Genomic DNA, 6,642 nt, shown 5'->3' with positions numbered 1-6,642 from the left:
TCCTCTCCCTTCCTCTCTGAAACCAATAAAAAATATATTTTAAAAAATAAAAATAAGAATAAATTTTAAAAACCCAAATGGATTGGGAGCCAGATGACTGGGAAGACCCACACAGAACCGTAAAGCGGGGAGAGCCGGCTTCCGGCTGCCAGCGGCCTCCAGGGTGAGGGCCTCTCAAAACCGATTTGAAGGCAGTGTTCTCTGACTACCCTGCAGCCCCTCGGCCTCCCCGGGCACAGCTGGAGACCCCCGCCCCCTCCCTGAGGAGCCCGGCCAGCCTCAAATGTGCAGAAACCGCTAATGGGCTGTTGCTCAGCTTGACAAGTCCACTGGGAGAGTTTGGTGGAAACAGAACACTGCGGGATTATTGATCACAGGGCGGAGGGGTGGCGCCTGGCCATAGACTGCAGTTCTGATCCCCGCCCGCCCACTGCCCCAGCCAGACCTCCGTGTCTCCCAAGGAGTCCTGGGGGTCAGCCAGCCATGAGGGTCATCAGTTGTGGGGAGGGGGGCGCGTGAAGGGAGAGGTGCTGGATCACAAAAGTGTGTTCTCTGAATGCAAACAGTTGTTATGATTACTGCTGGGTTGGTGGAGGATTCGGTGAAGTCCCTTCTGGGGCCCGGCATCCAGTGGGTGCTCAATTCATGCTTAACCCTCTGCCCAACCCCTAGGCACAGGCCTCCGCCTGCAGCGGGACTCCCCCACCTGACAGGATGTCCCATGACTGCCTCCCACAGAACCCCCTTCCCGTCAGGGTCTGCGTGCCCCCAAGCTGAAGTCACTTCCCTCCGGGAAGCCACCCACGGGGGAGGGTTCCCTGCTGGGCCGGGGAAGGAACCCTTTGGAGGCTGAGGGGCAGGCAGGAGGGCTCAGGGCCCCCCCTTTCTCTCAGAGATACTTCTTTTTAAGGCAAAAAGCTGGGTCCTGAGACACCCACACCCCCACCTGTAGGCAGAGGGTCAGATTGGAACCACATTCTCAGAGCAGGAACCTCTCACAGCAAAACTGAGGGCAAAGCTGAGGTAGTGAGTTCCCCGTCGCTGGAGGTATCCTAGTCCAGGCTACCACTTAGCTGTGTTGATCCCCTTAGCACCAGTCCATTCCTGGCCTTTCCTTGACTACATGAATGGAGCATCCTTCCCAGCCCCCCAAGATTACACTTCTCTGGGCCTTGGTTGCCTCATCTGTAAAACAGAAATAAATGCTGGTCCCTCCCTGGAAGAAGCCACGTGAGCATAAAATGAGTTCGTGCAAGGAAAGTACTGAGCGCAGCACCTGGCAATTGTGGGTGCTCGGTCAACGTTGGCTCTATGGACAGTCCCGTGGCTACTGTCCGCCCTCATTGTCTCTCCTCTCCGCTCTCCCCATCTCCTGGCCTCACTCTCTTGTTCTAACTCTACCGTCTCAGCCTTGAGGTTTCGGGATTGTGTTTCTTTATGTCTCCCAAACTGGCTCTCTCGCCGCCGCAGCTGTCCTATATCTGCCTCAGCGGCTCCCACTTTGATCTTGGCCTCGGGCAGTCTCTCTGGCATGTGGTCTCTGCCTCTGTGCCTATCTCTCCCTATCTCTCTGGGTCCCCATCTCTCTCTCGTCTCTGCCCCAGGCGTGAACTGGTCACTGGCTGCGGTGGCTGCGGCCGCCCCCACACCCGGTCCCAGGGGCCCAGGTCCTGCAATCCTCCCGCTGACATGTGGCCAAAGCCTCTTTCCCCTCGGTTCAGCTGGAACCAGATTGGAATTTTTCAACCAAACATTCCTAAGGAACGGAGGAGGGGGTGGGGGACAGACAACAAAAGCAGACGCACAAAAACAGGCCCAGAAATGGAGCGTGCCTGACCCGTGGTCCTAACTGCCATGGGGACAGGCCCTCGCGGCCAGCACAGCTGGGTGCCCTCAAGGCCCAGGAGGCGGGAGGGGCGCGGCCTGCTCAAGGACACCCAGCAGCAGAGTGGGTCAGTGAGAGAGCCCAGCTGCCCTCCAAGCCCCGGGCTGAGGCCCTCCCCGGCTCCCAGGCTGAAGAACCTCCAGCCCCATCTTAGACCCATTGTTCTGGCTGAAAATCTAGGCCAAGGCCACAGTGGAGGAGAAGGCATATTTCCGCCTCTGCTCCCTTGAACATCTCGAGATTGCAGTCCAGGCAGGTCACCAGGGAACCGGCTGGCCCCCCTCGGCCTGGTGCAGGGCCAGCGTGAGCGGGAGAGGTAGATGGGCGGGCAGCAGCGGGCGTTGTGGGGCGCAGGGCCCGGCGGGAGGACAGCAGCTGCCCTAATTACTCCGGCTCTCCAGGTTCCAATCTCGTTTGAAAAGGACTCCAGGGACGCAGCCTTTAATAACTACCAGTAAACAGGCAGGAAAATCGATACCTGGTAAATAGAGCCCTGGAGAGAGGGCTGACTGGGCGGGCTGGCTCTGACCCGGCCCAGAGGAGCTCCCAGAGTCCTTTGTTGTAGAGCTGGCCAACGCTGCCCTTAGGAACCTTGTCCCCGCCCCTACCCCCGGGGGCCCCGTGTGTGCTTTGGCTCCTGATCCGGCCTCCACTCCCTCTCCGTGAACACGGACTCCTCCTCCTTCCCACTCCATCGGAGCCCTGACCTGTGCCAAGTAGGTTGCCTGTTTCAGTTGCAGATGCCTCCCTTGTGCCAGGCTTTGTGCCTGGTACTGGTAACACCGATCTGGTCCTTATCCTCCTGACAGCCATCAACCAGTGAGGAAGATTAAGAACAAAAACAAATAACTGAATCACAGTACAAGGATAGACATGCAACAAAAAGCTGTGGATAGCAGTGAACAGAAAAGCACTTCCCGGAGTAGATGAGCTTGGGGAGGGTTTTGTTGGATGCATAGGAGTTTGCAAAGTGAACAAGGGCTGGGAGAGGCTGAATGTGGGTAATGTGTGTCATAACAACAGGCATCTTAGCTAACATTCATCTAGCACTTACTCTAGCCCAGCGCTCTGCTAAGCGCCCCTGACATACAGTATCTCACTTTGTCCCACAGTCGGTGTTACTACCCCCATTTTACAGATGAGAACACTGAGGCTATATGTGGATCCAGAATTTGCACAGGGCCTGTGAGACTTCTGAGTTGTTTTAACCACTTCGATCTGCAACTCCCACACCTGATCCTGCTCGGTTTATTTAACCACAGAGGTGGTTAAATAAAGTGAGTCTTTATTTAACCACAGAGGTGGTTAAATAAAGCGAGTTCCCATCCCTTCTCTTTCCTTCCCTTCCCATCCAGGGCTCACACCTTCCAGGTAACATAGCACCTTGACCCTCAGCAGGAGGCTAAGGGCGCTACTTCAGGCACATCAGACCTGAAGATCATCTCTCATGAGCCCCCATTTTGCAGACAGGGAAACTGAGGCCCTGGGAGGAGGAGACCAGCACTCAGGAGCAGAGGCAGGAACAGGAGCTGGGATTTCCTCTCTAAGTCATCCCCTCTCAGGCCTGCCCTGGAAGAACACTGTAGTCAAGGGAAAAAATCAATACGCACACACTCAATTAACATGATAAATCAGACATCAGCAGGAGGCTGCCTGGAGGCCCCGGGGAACTTTCCATATGATTGGCTGGAACATTACAGGGGCCCAGGGACCCATCCCCTCCTTGCTCCTCCCACATCAACAGCTGCAGCTCTGTGCCTCGATTTCCTCAGCTCTTGGGGTCAAGGCAGTTGACACAGGGTAGAGGAAGTCCACAGCCCTTGATTCTAAGTTCTAACAGAGAGAACCAGCTAGCAGGGCTCAGTGGTTGAGCACTGACCTATGAACCAGGAGGTCACGGTTCAATTCCTGGTCAGGGCACATGCCCGGATTGTGGGCTCGATCCCCAGTGGGGGGCGTGCAGGAGGCAGCTCATCAATGATTCGCTCTCATCATTGATGTTTCTGTCTCTCTCTCATCCTCTCCCTTCCTCTCTGAAATCAATAAGAATATATTTTAAAAATAAATTCGAACAGAGAGAGAGCAGGACCCAAGTGAGAACAGTCAGAGGAATCTGAGCCAGTGGAGTGGGGGGAGGGGAGATCATGATGGGTCCCCACCCACCTGGCTGCAGATTCCTGGGCCAGGCAGCCTGGGGGATGCCAATGACCAATGGAAACACGGCCATGAGGGCCTGCTGTGTGCCAGGCACCGTGCTAGACGCTTGGGGTACGGCCATGAGCAAAGCGGTCAGAACCTCTGTCCTTGTGGGCTGACGGCCCAGTGGGAGGTGACAGGGAGCGAAGAAAGTGTGCAGATGATACATCAGGCCGGGCAGTGCTGGGTGCCAGGAGGAACACTGAGCGAGAATGAGGATGGGAACGGGAGGGCAGCATTCCGGGGGGCTGGGAAGGTCTCCCCAAGGAGGTGACATCTGCACAGAGACCTAAAAGAAAGGAGGGAGGCAACTCTGGGAACGTCCAGGCGTGGCTAGGCCCTTCTCCAGGTGAGGGGACAGCAAACGCAGAGGCCCTGAGGCTGGCAGCGTTGGGGATGTCTGAGCAACAGCAAGCAGGTGAGGGTGGCTGGAGTGGAGTGCGAGGGGGCCTGTGCGGGCCACGTAGGGCCTCGCAGGTCATGGCCAGGACTGTTATGCCAAGTGAGCCTGGGGAGCCAGGGGAGGATTGGGGGCAGACGGAGGACGCGAGCTGACTTGCACTGAGCAGGACCCCTCTGGCTGCCATGCGGGGAACAGATGACAGTAGGCAAGGCCAGAAGCAGAGACCGGCCGTGAGTCTACTGCCATCGTCCAGGCGGGAGACATACAGCGGCTTGGACTGGGGAGAATCGGGGCAGTGGGGGAGGAAGGCTCCGGTGTGGGATGTATTTGAAGGCAGGGGTGACTGGGTTTACTGAGAGACGAGGCATGGGCTCTGAGGGAAGGAGTGAAGCCCGAGTTTCGGGGGTTGGTGGCGCGAGCAGCGGGAAGGACAGAGCTTCAGTAACTGCAACAAAGAGGCTTCAGGAGGTGCGGGTTTGGACGGGGACAGATCGGAGCTGTGCTTTAGCAGAACTAAGGTTGAAAAGGTGCCGGGGAGGTGCTGAGGGGGCAACTGGACACATGCGTCTGGCTCTCAGCCAAGAAGATGTGGCTGGAAATGACCAACTTTAGAATCATCCGAGACAAGACAGTATTGTCTTGATTGTTCCTTTTATCAGCCCCACAAGGAAGGTCTGCTTGCGCCCATTTTAGAGAGGAGAACAGGGAGGCTCAGAGACGCCGAGCCACCTGACCATAGTCACACAGCCGGAAAGTCAGGCAGTCAGGCCCTGAAATGAGGTCAGCCTGCCTCCCGGCCCCGGGGCCCTGCCCACACCCTGTGCTCTGTGGCTCTTCTCACCGAATCCTCCCAGCAGCCCGAGGTGAGAGGGGCAGGGTGAGTCACAAAGTAGCATCACCTTCATTTTCGAGATGGGGCCACTGAAACCTAGGGGGGCTTTAGGGACTTGCCCACAGCTGAGGAGCAGTCAGGTTTGCAATTTTCCGGCGGGCGTGCCCGATGAACCCAGCCACAGAGTCTTTCCACGCTGGCCCCAGGCCAGGGCCGGCCAAAGGCGCTGAGAAGTCCTGCAGCCTGGACATGGGGTTATCTCTGCTGAACCCCGTGTCCCATGGAGCCTTGCTCTCGGGGAGCACCTGGAGCTTTGGGAGCCCAGGAGCAGGGGTTGGGAGCGAAGCCTCTGTGACCTCGTTTTTGAAATGGGGCCATGGGTATCCACCTGGCTGGGTTACCATGTGTTTTTTACGTTCTTTTCGAATGAGCACTGAGCATGGAGTCCTCCAAAGAGCAGGTGTCAGCGAATGTTTGTTAAAGGAAGGAGCAAGCAAACAAACAGATGAAGGAAAAAAACACCTAAGTGGACAAAGGAATGGACCGGTGCAGGGATGAGCAGAAAGGCAGGAGGGAAGTGAGGAGAAGGGATCCGTGTCTGAGCTAATGAATTCACTCACGTTCAACAAGTACCTCTGAGCCCCGACTGTGTGTAGGTGCTGGGGATACAGCCACGAATAAAACAAAGTCCCTGCATTGTGGCGGTGACAGTCCAGCCAGAGGAGACAGAAAGCAAGATGAGTAGGTAAAATAGAAAGTAGACCAGATGGAGAAAACGGAGGAAGGAGAGAGGGGAGGGAAAATGTGGACAGGGGCGCACATTTAAAACAGGATGGTTGTGAAGGAAAGAATGACCACGCATGGATAACGGAGTCAGGGAAGGGGTGAGAGTCAATGCAGGTGTGAATGAAAGCATGGTGGCTGAGCGCGGGCATGGGTGAAGGGACCAATGGGAGGATTGTTGAATGACTGAACTGAGGAAGATATGACTGTGTGGACCAGGGCAGGAAGAAATGAATGCGCTAAGGAAAGAACGATGGGATGAATGAGTGAACTAATGAGGGTCTGCATGCCATCCACGTGTCTGCATGGATCTCTGCCCCCGCCCGGGTGCTGACTCTGCTTGACCTTGCCTGGGGAGCCCCCCCACCCCCACCCCAGGGCCGCGATGTAGTTCGGTGCCTGGCTGGCCCCTGGGAGGGGGAGGGAGCCTGCCTGCCCATCCTGCCCTGGCCACTGCCTTGCTGACCTGCATCGCGTGCTGTCCTGACACCACCTCTGTGGACCCTCCATCCCCGCCCTGCACTGCCCTCTCCCCCCCGCTCC

At 56.8% G+C, this 6,642-nt stretch overlaps 1 protein-coding gene across 1 annotated transcript in view; it reads left to right on the top strand.

Annotated features, from left to right (window-relative positions):
- The window catches only part of DTX1 (deltex 1, E3 ubiquitin ligase), a 30,484-nt gene that overhangs the window by 7,893 nt on the left and 15,949 nt on the right, over positions 1-6,642 (top strand). The window lies entirely within an intron of this gene.

The sequence above is a fragment of the Myotis brandtii genome, unplaced genomic scaffold, assembly GCF_000412655.1.
Source record: "Myotis brandtii unplaced genomic scaffold, ASM41265v1 scaffold1064, whole genome shotgun sequence".
In the NCBI taxonomy this organism is placed as follows: Eukaryota; Metazoa; Chordata; class Mammalia; order Chiroptera; family Vespertilionidae; genus Myotis; species Myotis brandtii.
This window is presented reverse-complemented; position numbering and strand designations above follow the sequence as displayed.